At 35.5% G+C, this 15,427-nt stretch overlaps 1 long non-coding RNA gene across 2 annotated transcripts in view; it reads left to right on the forward strand.

Annotated features, from left to right (window-relative positions):
- LOC121425675 overlaps positions 1 to 12,758 on the forward strand; it is a 33,286-nt gene extending 20,528 nt beyond the window's left edge. For both annotated transcript variants that reach the window (XR_005971517.1, XR_005971518.1), the window contains exons 3-5: positions 7,588 to 7,644; positions 8,593 to 8,751; positions 10,677 to 12,758. This is a non-coding gene — a long non-coding RNA (uncharacterized LOC121425675). The remainder of the gene's footprint in view (positions 1 to 7,587; positions 7,645 to 8,592; positions 8,752 to 10,676) is intronic.
- The last annotated feature ends 2,669 nt before the right edge of the window (positions 12,759 to 15,427 follow it).

The following is a 15,427-nucleotide window of genomic DNA, read 5'->3' on the forward strand; positions in this document are numbered from 1 at the left end:
TTTCACTCTGGTTAAAGGGACATTAGAAATTAAAAAAAATCAAAATCTGAGAAATTAACAATTCCTGATAGTCTGATAGAGTATTATATTGAGAGAGTACAGGTGTTAATTTCTAACATACATTCCTTTCGCGGTAACAGACTTACATGATATTGACCTTGGCTGAAGGAATATACTCGATACAGCCAAAAGGGGCATGATTAAGAATATGACCTAGTTCTATTTAGCATGGTATATACACACTGTTTGGTTTCATTTTCGTGTACAAGAATCCAAATCTGACAAGAATCCAAATCTGAAGATAATTATCAATTCCTGATAGAATATTTAATTGAGAGAGTACAGCTGTTAATTTCTATCATACATTCCTTTTGCGGTGACATACAGGAAATTGACCTGGGCTGAAGGAATGTACTTAATACATTCAAAAGGGACATGATTAAAAAATGACCCAGTTCTATTTAGCGTGGTATAATACACTGTTTGGTTTCCTTTTTGTGTACTTGGGTAAATTGAGATCTGGTCCTCTGCAAAAAAAGCCATTAAACGTCTTGTTATCACAAATATCGTCTTCTATCTTAAGATTTGGGATGCTGTTTGAGTGGAGCTATAAACGCTGATCTTAAAATGGCATCTTGAATGAGTGCGAAGACTGGTGCAAGACATAGTTATCAAAGGTATAATCAACCTTTTCAAAACGCTTGATGATTATCAGATATATGTAACCTTCCCTTATGAAAAGCTGTGTGAAATTTCATGCTTCATAATCCTTAATCCCGCACAATTCTCTGTTCCTTGCCCTAAGCTCAGATTTTGAAAGTAGCGTATACAATTTCACTCTGGTCAAAGGGACATTAGAAATTTTAAAAAATCAAAATCTGAGAAATTAAGAATTCCTGATAGTCTGATAGAGTATTATATTGAGAGAGTACAGGTGTTAATTTCTAACATACATTCCTTTCGCGGTAACAGACTTACAGGATATTGACCTTGGCTGAAGGAATATACTCGATACAGCCAAAAGGGGCATGATTAAAAATATGACCCAGTTCTATTTAGCATGGTATATACCCACTGTTTGGTTTCATTTTCGTGTACAAGAATCCAAATCTGAAGATAATTATCGATTCCTGATAGAATATTTAATTGAGAGAGTACAGCTGTTAATTTCTAACATATATTCCTTTCCCGGTGACATACAGGAAATTGACCTGGGCTGAAGGAATGTACTCAATACATCCAAAAGGGACATGATTAAAAAATGACCCAGTTCTATTTAGCATGGTATAATACACTGTTTGGTTTCCTTTTTGTGTACTTGGGTAAATTGAGAGCTGGTCCTCTGCAAAAAAAGCCATTAAATGTCTTGTTATCATAAATATCGTCTTCTATCTTAAGATTTGGGATGCTGTTTGAGTGGAGCTATGAACGCTGATCTTAAAATGGTATCTTGAATGAGTGCGAAGACTGGTGCAAGACATAGTTACATGTATCAAAGGTTGGGCAATTCCATGAATTATTGGACATTTCTCAAAACTTTATTTTTGCTCTATCTCAAATTCAGGTCAATATTTTTGGTTAAAATTCATATAGAAGTTGTATATGCAAAGGGGTCTCCTGCACAGCAGAAAAAAATTTGACCCCAAATGTCTTCTTATAGGAGAATCCGAGCAATACAAAAAATTAGATATATGGGACTACACACAGTATTTTAGACTTAGACAGAAAACTACTGCGTATTTTGTATATTTTTCAGTTGGATAATTTGAAGGCCATAATGACACATCTAATTAAACAAAATTTTCAAAAATAAGTTGCAAAAAATGTGGAAAAATCTTAAATTTGTATTGTTGGACAAGGTGTAACGTAACTAACCAGGTTTTTGCTGTTACAGTCGGAAATTATAAAGCTACTCCTAAAATGCTTCATATCAAATGACATGTTATCTATCCAGCAATAACATGAATGTAACAGTTTGTTTCAGTTGAACCTAGTTTGAGCAAACTTTTGGGACAAACTCATGTCTCAATTTTTCATGTCCTCTTAGTATAACGTAACTAACCGAAATTAAAGTTCTTGTTATTCCTTACTGAAATGTGCCTCATGATTCTGTTTGATGGTGTGAAGTAGGTTTTGTCTAGAGGTATTCACACTACAAAAATTGAAAAATAACATCAAAGCATCTTCATGTAGAAGCCAACCTTAGATTGAAAATGACCATAAAGTGTAACGTAACAAATCATGGAATTGCCCCTTTTCAAAACGCTTGATGATTATCAGATATATGTAACCTTCCCTTATGAAAAGCTGTGTGAAATTTCATGCTTCATAATCCTTAATCCCGCACAATTCTCTGTTCCTTGCCCTAAGCTCAGATTTTGAAAGTAGCGTATACAATTTCACTCTGGTCAAAGGGACATTAGAAATTAAAAAAAAATCAAAATCTGAGAAATTAACAATTCCTGATAGTCTGATAGAGTATTATATTGAGAGAGTACAGGTGTTAATTTCTAACATACATTCCTTTCGCTGTAACAGACTAGTCTGCAGGCACAGACCCTGATTGGAACTTTGATCAACAAGTGTGCCTCCACGCAAAGACTAGCACATACAAAACTTGCTGTTCATGAGTAGGCTGCACATTCAGACCCTTATTTCGAGTGAAGGGTTTGCCCAGCAGACTAGTAACAGACTTACATGATATTGACCTTGGCTGAAGGAATATACATGTACTCGATACATCCAAAAGGGACATGATTAAAAAATGACCCAGTTCTATTTAGCATGGTATAATACACTGTTTGGTTTCCTTTTTGTGTACTTGGGTAAATTGAGAGCTGGTCCTCTGCAAAAAAAACCATTAAATGTCTTGTTATCATAAATATCGTCTTCTATCTTAAGATTTGGGATGCTGTTTGAGTGGAGCTATGAACGCTGATCTTAAAATGGCATCTTGAATGAGTGCGAAGACTGGTGCAAGACATAGTTATCAAAGGTATAATCATCCTTTTCAAAACGCTTGATGATTATCAGATATATGTAACCTTCCCTTATGAAAAGCTGTGTGAAATTTCATGCTTCATAATCCTTAATCCCGCACAATTCTCTGTTCCTTGCCCTAAGCTCAGTTTTTGAAAGTAGCGTATACAATTTCACTCTGGTCAAAGGGACATTAGAAATTTTAAAAAATCAAAATCTGAGAAATTAACAATTCCTGATAGTCTGATAGAGTATTATATTGAGAGAGTACAGGTGTTAATTTCTAACATACATTCCTTTCGCAGTAACAGACTTACATGATATTGACCTTGGCTGAAGGAATATACATGTACTCGATACAGCCAAAAAGGGCATGATTAAAAATATGACCCAGTTCTATTTAGCATGGTATATACACACTGTTTGGTTTCATTTTCGTGTACAAGAATCCAAATCTGAAGATAATTATCAATTCCTGATAGAATATTTAATTGAGAGAGTACAGCTGTTAATTTCTATCATATATTCCTTTCGCGGTGACATACAGGAAATTGACCTGGGCTTTTATTTTGATAGAGAGTTCCACAGAGGTCATAATTTTCACCCCTGCACACTGCATGTGGAGCCCAGAGTTTGACTATAGACCTTTATAATACTTGAACGGTGTTTTCCTGCCAAATTTCCTTTACGTTAAAATTACATGTACTCTGAAGAACAAAAATCAATTGTTCAAAATTTAAGTGAATTATCCGGTTGTTATAATCGTATACGTCTATGTAAAATACATATTTTCTACACAGAATGACAGAATGATGTCCTCATTTGAATAGTAAAGTTCTATAGAATGTACTTGTAAAGTATAAGAACACACCCTTCATGAAATGACAGTTCTAAATCGAGTGATGTGTCTTCAATTGGGTGGGTAAAATATGGCAAATACATGTAAATTGTAAGTAACAGATCGCGAGAGAAAGTGTCAACGATGCGAATGATAATGTCTATCCCCGAGATTATTCTTCACTCAAAGATGAAGCCCTATATCGGGCGCCACGTGCACAGCATTATCATTCTGCCTTGGTCATGTACGTTTTCACTGAAATGTATAGGTCAGACATATTTGTATTTAATGTAAACTAACTTTTACACTTTCTGGTAGATTCAGAGGCATATTATCCAGGGCGCCCCAACTAAGTTTCGCCGAAGCAATCATTCCAACGAATTATCAAGGACAGTGGCGTAACTACGGGGGGGGGGGGCATGGGGGGCACATGCCCCCCAATCGGCTGGCCAAAAAAAAAAACGGGGAAAAGAAGAAAACGAGGGAAAAAGGAAGAGAAACGTAGTGGGGGAAAGAAGAAATTGTTGTTGATCATAGTGTTATATTATATAACATAAGAAGCATTTTTTCACAACTTCATGAAACATTATTTGCTCAATTGTGTCTTCATTGTTCCTGGCGCTCGCATAGACTTTTTAACGAGATACCTGCTGTACTAAAGCCTCCCGTTTTCAAATCAATATACAACAAAATAATATATTTTCTCACAATTAGAGCTATTATTGTTATAAGTAGGGATATATTCTTCTTTTTCATGACTACTGAAAGTTATTTTAAGGTCTTAATATAAAACATTTCCTGTCCGTGCTAACGTTCGCATTAGTGGATTGGTGAGATTTCTGCTCTTCATGAACTCCTAAAATCAGTCCTTAGAATGTCAATTTTTCTGATCTGAATATAAAAAAATTTAGCTCGCGCTTCGCGCTCGCATCATTTGGTTAGTGAAATACGTGAGGTCTTAGTGAATTCCTACAAACAAGCCTTGGAATGCCCCTCTTTATTTCTGAATTTCCTATATTTTCAGCTCGCGCTTCGCGCTCGCAGTATTTCATTAGTGAGATGCGTATAATAATCATGATTACAATGACTTCAAAAAGTGATCCATGTGTTAAGATGTAATTTTAACAAAATCAGCAAGCGCTTGGCACTCGCATTAGATGACTATGGTGAGATGTGTATACTCTGACTTAATGGATTCGTAACTATAGTCCTTAAAATATCCATGTTTGTGGTCAATATATACAAAAATTTCAGCTCGCGCTTCGCGCTCGCATCATTTGGTTAGTCAAATACGTAGGGTCTTAGAGTATTTCTACAAACAACCCTTACAATGCCCCTCTTCAGGTCTATATTTCCTAAATTTTCAGCTCGCGCTTTTGCGCTTGCAGTATTTGATTAGTAAGATGCGTATGATAATCATGATTACATGACTACAAAAGGTGCTTCATGACTGTGTTTAGATGTAATTCTAACAAAATCAGCAAAGGATGGCAATAGCATTAGATGACTATGGTGAGATATTTATACTCTTAATGGATTCTAAAATATAATCCTTAAAATTTCCTTGTTTAGGGTCAGTATATACAAAAATTTTACCTCGCGCTTCGCGCTCGCATTGTTTGTTTAGCGAGACAGTAAAGTATCATGATTACAAAACAATTTGCTTATAATGTCAATTTTTAGCCCTCAATATCAAAAATTTTCAGCTCGCGCTTCGCGCTCACATTATTTAATCAGTGAGATACATATCCGTTTGATGGCACTGCATGTCCTTAAAATATCTCTATTAGGTCAGTTTACTTGACAACTGAGCGCTCCCTAAGTGACCCGAAATTTTTACTGGTGCCCCCCCAATGCCGTGACCCACGGTACGCCACTGATCAAGGAGCAAAATTGTATATTCTCAATCACCAGTCGACCCTACTCCGCGTTTGCTGTGTATAGGCAGCTATATGTCAGCGTAAGGAGCGAAGATTTTATGTGACGGGGGGGGGGGTGGGGGTTGGGGGAGAAAAAAATACTTTCGTGCGGGGGAAAAACGTCCCGAGGACACATTGTGTATTGTTAAAAAGTAAAAATTTTGACATTAACCCCCCCCCCCCCTTACCCCATTTTTAATGTTTGATAATCTATAGGTTTGCTGATTACAATATATCTTTTAAAAAAAATTGCCAGCAAAATCGAAAAAAAAAAAATAGTTTTAAAAATCTAGGGGGGACGACCTCTGGGAAAAGGTTGATTACCAGAAGATGATGTCGTTTTTTTCTGTAGTTTGTAACAATTTACTGTGCATTTTGGGGAAAAAAGAACCAAATTTTATGCATGTTGCCATACGACTAAACAATTCTCGTTTGAAACACACAATGTAAATACACAAATGACAATAAACAGAATGGATTATTCGGAACTTATCGATTACAAGTCTCAGTTTCGTATCATTTAAATTTGACGTTTCAATCACACGATGCAAGCAAGTGAAGAGCCTTTGCCAAATGTATGTTTTGAATGACCGCTTATACGGTGTGTGACTGGAAACCAGCTCCTAATTGAGTCAGTATATGTCTTTTATTCATGAAGTTAGTGATTTAAGTGTGCATTTTTCTTCTAAAGGTGCTCTCAAAATACGACTATTGGACATGATTTTTTGAAAAAGTCCTTGCCGTGGGAGGGGGGGTATCCCCCTCCCACACCCTCCCCCCGCTCGCTCGCTTCGCTCCCTCGCTGCTGGCGCCCCCCCTATTTCAAAATCCTGGATCCGCCCCTGTCTTCCCAATAGAAATGTTGACATAAACATTACAAAAAATGTAAAGGCTTTCTTTCATTCAGAACACTTCCAGAAAATTTGACTAGCACTCTCATTGTGGGTCATTTTATGTCATGAAAATATCCTGCATTGGAGCCTATGGCCCGTATTCTGAACTCGGGTTTAATTTAAACTCTGGTTTAAAGTTGTGGTTTAACTACGGAGAGCCAGGTGTGACACAAATCTCAAACAGTAAAAAACAATTTATCAGCTCATTTGAATCACAAATTATTCATAAATGTTAGGAAATGATATTTAAAATGGTTTTATTCACCATTAAAGCACTAGGAAAGAGCAAAATAAACATCGGAAACAAACATTATAAACGAACTTTTGATATTTTTGGCTTCCCATAATTTTAGCACAGAGTTAGACCATGGTCTAAATTAAACCCGACTTCAGAATACGGGCCTAAGTATACAAAGTTTGTTGACCCCTGTATAATTCAATGGGAGAATTTTGCAAACTTTAAATTGATGCCACAAGAAACTGTTAATGTTCCACAGATGTAATCTTCATGATATATTGAGTTGATAATCCTGATGATGACCAATTACGTAAAAACCAAAATTTACTATTGAGTACGTGCTTTTGAGGATAGTGCCCTCGCAGTCCATTTTTAAGCAAAAACAGCATTTTCTGGTAAACGGAAACCTGTGGTGAGATGAAAGTTGCACATAATGACTCCCAATACCCCAAAAAAAGGGTATTGCCACCAAAATCAAGTAAATTGAACAAAGAATAAAAAAAGTTATGGTCAAAAATTGAATTTTCGACAATTTGGCGGCCATTTTGGATATTTCGTCAGGGCACCCTGATTTTCACACTTTTTCATTTTTTTCTTCAGAAATTGCATCGGGACTATCAAAATCATTATTTTATTTGGTGCTCAGGGTGATCTGAGACAATGACCCAAATATGACCCTCTATAGCCCACCTCTAATCATAAGTTGTTTTTTTTCTCCAGATTCATCCGATTCTGACCTAGATTTCAAGCGAAAGAAGTGTCTCAGGCTGCCTGATGGTAATTGTAATTTTTGATTATTTACTTTGTAAAACTAAAACTCAAAAGTTTGGGAAAGGGATCTTCATCTGTAGTGTGTGTGTGTGAGGGGGTGTGTGGTGTGTGTTTTCACAGGCAACTGAGGACATTACACACACCAGGGGCGTGTTTCACTAAGCTACGACTCGTACGAACACTTTCTCAAGAACAGTTCGCGAATCGCCTATCAGTTCGCAGATTGTACGATGAGTTAACAGTACTTGTAACGCATCGTAGACCTTTGTGAAACACACCCCATGTATATTTGAACTTGAAAACACCAACATCCGAGGACATGCACTAGAAAACTTACAATAACCTAGTTTGTTTACCTACCATGTACACTGGCAGTACCAACTGGCTTGGGTCCAGCAGTTTTCAAAAATGTGTGTAATCTTCTTGATTGATGATGTATATGTTACAAGTGGGATGGATGTAAGATAGGGAAAATATATGCTACTCTACAATGTAGATTGAACCTTCAATGTAATACAATGAAAGGCACCATTCTACCGACAATTTCCTATTTAAAATGAATACCACTTCTGGTCATATTGATAAAACTATGGCTATTCAAACAAAGAATGACATTCCCATTAATATTCAGAAAACTCTTTGTTTGCATAAATCCAATATGGCTGCTATATCCAGACCTCTTTTATTAGTCTAACCTATTTTGGACACATCTTCATTGCAAGCTGGATTGAGCACCAAACGCAACACACTTGTTTGGGGTCTAATCCCGGGGTCTATTGAAAAACATTTCAAGCCAGGTCAAGGAGATGGTAAATAATCAAAATGGCTGCATATGTTCCAATGCATTATTTGTCATTTACATCTCTTAGTCTGTATGTCTTACAATAAAACAGTCAAGGTATTTGTCACCGAAAGCTTTATTGTAAGAGTTTTTTTTTTTGTATTTGTTTTCAGATGAATCTGATTCAGACATTGGCATGGAAAAGAAAAAGAAGCGTCTGATGCAGTCAAAGAAAAAGAAGCGTCCGATAGTGTCAGATAGTGATTGTGATTCAGACATTGATTTGGATGAAGAAAGAAAGAAAAAAAAGAAACATCTGATGCGGTCAGATGGTAAGTATTATTTTTGATTACGTACTTTTTAAAACTAAACTTATGGGAAAGGATTGAAGTAATTGTTGGCATTATCTGTCATTTACCTAATTTGGTTCAAACCCTAGACATTCTGCTTTCTTGGCAGATGCTCTAACCACTAAGATAACCAGCCTCAATGAAAAACGGGGAGTTTTAACAACCGATTACTCGTAGAACAGTCACAATTCTTGCACGTCCAGGCCTGATTCTTCGATTTAATCGGTTTCTAGATTTTTTTTTTAACAGAAATAAGTGGTCTCTGAGATCGAAATAAATCTGGTTTTAAATTTTTTTTTTTTGGGGGGGGTAGGGTGTCATTTTTCATGATGTACGTGTATCCCTACAATTTAGGTGGAAAACAACAGCCCATGTAGCACCCAATAGCATGAGTTTTATTACGATTGCTAATTATATATAATTTCACCCAATAGCACGAGTTTTATTAAGATTGCTAATTATATATAATTTCACCCAATTCCTCAAAAATTCTAGCAACTGTAGGTAACTTGCAAACTCGATTGGTCGATGTAACAGCGATATTGCCTGTTAGTCCAATACTGTCGGCCGTATTGTTTCTGGCTTCGTCAAACTCCTTTAAAGGAGGGATCTATGAATTCAACAACAACAAAAATGGTGTCTCGATCTGTAAACGCTTAGTAACTTTTTGCAGCTACCACTGATTCAATATATAAATATTGCATTATTATGGCATTTCAACTAAAATTTTTAGATTGGAAGGACAAGGCAAAGGTGAAAGAAATTGATTATTCAGTTTGTGAAAAGTGGAACTGGAAATGGCCAGAAAAGACGGTCGATAAGAGAATTGCGAGTGAATGCTTACGCAAAATAAGGAAAATGTCAGCAGTGCCATGATACTTACCGTGTATGTGTTTGTTTGAAATTTAAAAAATGTTATTTATAAACTTTCAAGGGGCTGCATGCAATGAAAATGCAAAACGATTTTAGAAAAAAAAAATTATATGCCTCAGAAACCCAATTTTTAATCTCTGATACAGCTAAACCCCAGGAGCTTTAAGGAGGGGGGGGGTGGGGTTTGCCCCCTCAATCCCCGCCAGGGCGTTGCTCCACCCTGGACACCCGCCTGTGAGGGGCGAGACTCTAGTCACTTCGCTCCCATCATTTGCCAGATTTTTTTTTCAAAGACCACAATTAGGTCTACAAGTCCTCGTCTTTCAAAATAATGTAGCCATATAGATCTCCACTCCATATCACTTATTCTTTATTTAGGTCACGTTCTAGTTCTCGTTTTAAAAAGTGTAAATCAGAATCTTTCCAGAGTGTTTCCTATAATATTTGAATGCATTCTGCATTGTAGGTGATCATGAACAAGAGTTGTGCCAAATGCAAGCAAATTAAAAAGGGGAATCTGGATTTGCCAACATTTTGTTGTCGCTCATGGTGAAGAATTATGGTACCTCCAGATTTATTATTCGTAAATAAGCCCATAGCTATTGCATTAAATATTGACTTTTCGCACAGATAATGTGTGCATTTGTGTGCATTTTATTTCATGTGGTAACCATGTCCGCGTTTCCAGCAGCGTGTGTTGTGACTTGCTCTGAGCCAGATGCGCCAATTTTCTTAGCAATTCTGTTGCGATGAGAATCGAAGTGTGAACGTACAGCCATAAAATGCCTGAGGTACCATTACTCACCCTCCATAAGCAACAATCCAAGAATTAGATGGCCGCCATCCATAGGATTAACTAGGGAGTTAAAAAGAGTCTGGATTCCCCTTTTTAATTTCCTTGGCCCAGTGTGACATAATTGTCATAAGGTGGATGAGCTTTTGCACCACTGATGCTCTAGTTTGTTTTTGGCAGATGTTCAAATTAAAAAAGTCACCTTGTGTATTTATAAAAATCACCTTGTGTATTTTTTCAGATGGTACTAAGCAAAAACGGCGATGGTCACAAAAGGAGTTGGAGGTATTTAGTAAGAACGTTGCAGTTTACATTGAAAGAAAGGTCATGGCTCCAAGGATTGTTCTTGACAGGGTTGTTGAGCAACTGGCTCATTCAAGGACTGTTGCTCAAATAAGATCAAGAGCAAACAATATGATAAAGGAGAAACAAGTATTTATACTGTAGCTAGTCCAGTTTTGTTCAACACTACAAAACAAAACCCAGGTTGTTAGAGTGTTCTGGTCAAAATACTAAGAAAAATTTAATTAAATAATTTTAAAGAGATCATTTATTATTTTAACTGATGTCCATAAGAACTTGTTTTTTCGCAAATTTTCTCTATTTTCGGCAAAATTTTAGACAACTTTAGAAAATTTTGGAAAATGTGGGCCTTAAAAACGGGAATTTGGCCAAAAGTATACCCTTAAGAACTGAATTTTTTTCAAAATTATCAAAAAGTATAACCTTAGGAGCGATTGGGAAGATCTGGGAAGGACAAAAAAGACACCCATTCGCGCCGAACATACATATACCACCCAATATGTTGAGTACTTTGTGACCACAAGGGTATAATTATTATTGTATGGTATCATATTTTATTACCACATTTTTTTTTGACTAGAAGTTGTTTAGTCTATATACGACACCATTTCAGGTTTTAAGCAGGTTTCACTGACAAAGTGTGTAAAAAATCACAGCAGAGTAATTATAGCCATGCTATACATCAAAAGTACGTTTTCTAGGGTAAAAATGGATGTAGATTGTGAATTTTTAGTCCAAAACCTTGTTTATACAGCATTTAGCCACAAATCGTGGATTTATGGCCAATTTTGCCCGAAAACGGCACTTTTTCAGTGACAAAAAAATTTACTTCCTATCTTTAAATACCTGTAGGCTCAACAATATGCATACATATGGCCATTTTTAATGTTTCTGTATCAGCCCAGTAAACAGTCTGATGGATTCTTTTATTTGTTTTGAAATTGGTTTCATACTTTTTGTGCAACAGCCATTCAAAAATGATGCATCCTGTGACAATTGACTTTCAAAATTTAGCAGTTTCGGACAAAAAAATTGATTTGAAAAATCATATCTCTTCAGTCCAAGGGGCTACATTAATAATTTACATACCAAAATATGCAGAATTTAATAAGCTTTAATTTGGTGCCTAATTTAATGTATTTCTGGGAGGAGAATGATATAAAAAAATGATAAAAAGTTATTCCCACTCCCTAATTTTTTAATTTGTGTAAAAAATAAAGAAATTTACAAAACGGGCAAGTATGCCAAAGTATAGGACCTATAGGCTTGAAAATTTAATCAGTTATGCCCATTATAAGTCTCTACTTGGGCATAGGATAAATTGTTTAATATTTCAACTATTTCTTTCTATTTATATTTTTTTAAAGATTTTTGTCATCCAAAATTTAGACAAAAATTTGCCATTTTGAGGGCTCATTAAAAAAAATTACAAGGCCAATATGGTTGAAAAGTTAATGAGTAATTCCCAGAAAATATTACTACAAGGTAAAATTCACAAAATTGGCAAAATGCTCATATTTCTTTTGAATTATTTTTTTTTACAAAGTTAGTGACAATCCTCAGAAGGTATTGTGCAATCATAAGCCAGTATTGCGCAATCGTTCAACCAAAATGCTGTTTAGACACATACTAGCTGTCAATTTTGCAAAAGAACATAATTTATAATCTCAAAAAAGCAATTATGTTGATTTTGAAGAGCCCTTACAAGCAAAAAAGACTGATATGTGATATTTTGGTTTTCTTTGCATACAGCTTTAAGCACACCCATATTACATAATACCCGTATCACAAAAAGGGTTCAAGATTTTGCATTTCCAACTTCAGAAATTAATTTTACACTAAATTTCAGTCTAGAAAACATATTTAACATCCTTTGTTTTGAAACTTTATATTTTTGGATTTTTGTCAGTCAAACCTGCTTAAAATCTGAAAGCGTGTCATACAGTACAATGTAGAGAACTCACAAACTTACACTTCAGTTTTAATAATCGATTTCAAATTTTAGAACACTGTTAGTCTGCCCCTGGTCTAGTCTTGATACAAAATCAGGATGTGGGATTTTTCATGCTATAGCATTTTAAAATGTGTTACTATTTGTTTTTGTTTTTTGATAGTAATTCAAGTTCCCAAAATGAATTAAGCTTGTCATTCCCATAAATAGGATGAAGCATGTTGTACAACCTTGCAGTTCAGTTTTGCCTTTATTGGCTGCACTGTCTTGTAAACCTGATTTCTGGGTGATGTACACACTCAGGACCTCGGCCTCCTTGCTACATGTGTGTAGATGTAATGCTATTAGAGGAAATTTATTGAAAAACCTAGAATTGCAATTCAAAATTAATTATCTTTACATTGTACTGACCTAATGTTAGGTGAATTATGCTTGTATACTCATTGGAATAATTGGAAGCATTTTTAAATCAACAGCTCAGCCTCTATCAAAGAGGTGTTAACTGTTGATTATATATAAATACAGTCGAGGCCAAAAGTTTACATACACCTGGTGAGAAAACATATAAATGTGATTTTTGCCACCATAAGAACATTGGGGATCCTTTATTTTGATGGAGATGGGTAGTTATAGTATCTTCTTGACTTTCGAAGAGTATTTTTTTTTAATAGAAAATATATAGAAATATATATATGGTTGATCGTACTTCAGTTTGGATAAATTCAGTGGGTCAGAAGTTTACATACACTAACAAAAATTGATGATGGTGGTACCTGTATTACCCTAAGTATTTTTTTTCTTTTATTTTTTCACTTGTTGGAGTTGTCAATAAGCTTTCTGTATACTACTCCTGAGTTTATTGTCAATTCCTCCAGCAAGATTGCAACAATCCAGTCCCATTTGCAGATTTAATTGGTCGAATACCATTGTACTTTTAGTCTGTCCATTTGGTTTCTACAGAGATCTGGTCTGGAAATTTGACAACCCTCCATAATCTCCCCCTTTCTCTGTTTCACCCCTTCGTAAACTAATTAAAATGAATGTTTGGGTTTTTGTGGTGACTGAAGACACAATTTTAACATGGTTACTACTTTTAGGCTGGTGTATTAATGTGATGCTACATGCTCCAACATCTCAATACACAAACAATGTGTAATCTCCATTGATAAACCCTATTGATTGTAAAATCGGATGATGAACCATGTAGCATCATGTTAATAAGCCAGTCTAAAGTTGGAAATATATTAATATTAACTCCTTAATTACCACATTAACCAAAACATTCATTTAAATTATTTTTTAGAGTGGATAAACTGAGCAAAGGGGGAATGAGGAGGGGTTGTCACATGTCTAGACCAAATCCCTGTAGAAACCATATGGGCAGACCCCAAACATGGTATTCACCCAAGGAAACCTGGAAATATGACTGAATTGTTGCAGTCTTGCTGGAGGAATGGACAATAATCTCATAAGAAGTATACATGAAGCTTGTTGGCTGTTTCAACTAGTGAAAAAATGAAAAATAAGGCTAAATTCAGGCAACACCAACACCAATTTTGGTTAGTGTATGTAAACTTTTGACCCACTGAATTTATCCAAACTGAAGTTCAACCAACCATATATATGTTTCTAAATATTAAAACATACTCTTTGAAACTAAAGTAGATACCATACCCAACCATCTTCATCAAAATAAAGGATCCCCAATGTTCTTATGGTGGTAAAAAATCATGTCTATGTTTTCTTACCTGGTGTATGTAAACTTTTGGCCTCAACTGTATACATATGTACAGTGGTGGCCAAAATTATTAGAACACCTGAACCTACACAAAGTCTATGGGAATTTAAATGCCCTATTTCATTTGCCGAAGTATGACAAAAGATATCTTTTGTGTGCCACTAGCTTTCATGACCGTTTAGCATAGGGTCTTACGTATATTTTGATACCAAATTTGTATAGTTTTGACCATCAAGTAATGCACAGCATTAAAAATCGTTGTGCTATGCGCTTTTGGTTCCCCCATAGACTTGTGTATTAAACATCTACTCAAATGCCAAAAAAGTAAAATGCCATTACATGTGCCGATTGCTAAAAAAAGTGTTTGAGATATAAGTTTGAAACTATGCAGGATTATTTATTTTAATATACCTCAAATACATGCCAAGTTTCAGAAAATTTGATCATACAAGAAGGGGTGGATTGGCCCCCTCCTTTGGTGGTGAGATGACCAAAATAACCATGCCCCTTGAAGGTTAAGATTATCTTTTTTTATGAAATGAAGACATTCCTTATAAATGAAATTTGTTTAGAGCAAATTTCATGAGCAATTCAAATATGTTGAAAAATTAAGGGTCAGAGGAAAGAAATACTAAAATAGGGGCTCCAGCCCTCACAAATAATTCAAAAAGCCCCCACATAATTTGTTACTACTTCACCCTTCCTTATCGTTAATGCCATTTTTGACATTATCATGAATTTTCCTTTGCGAAAAGGTATACTTTTGTAGGTAGAGACCTGATATATTTAACGTTATGACGCTTTAACCTTGATAGGAGTAAGATTTTTAGATTTTACAATTGGTAGCTTAACACAAAAAAGGGCGAGTTAGGGCAAATTGGGGGCGAGTTCCAAACTCATGACTATGTTATTTAGTTTTTAAAGTATAATGATGACTTTCGTAGACATTCCAGTCATTTTATAGGTATTTAAATGGTCAACTGAATGAAAACAACTCAAA

Source organism: Lytechinus variegatus, chromosome 12 (assembly GCF_018143015.1).
Source record: "Lytechinus variegatus isolate NC3 chromosome 12, Lvar_3.0, whole genome shotgun sequence".
Classification (NCBI taxonomy): domain Eukaryota; kingdom Metazoa; phylum Echinodermata; class Echinoidea; order Temnopleuroida; family Toxopneustidae; genus Lytechinus; species Lytechinus variegatus.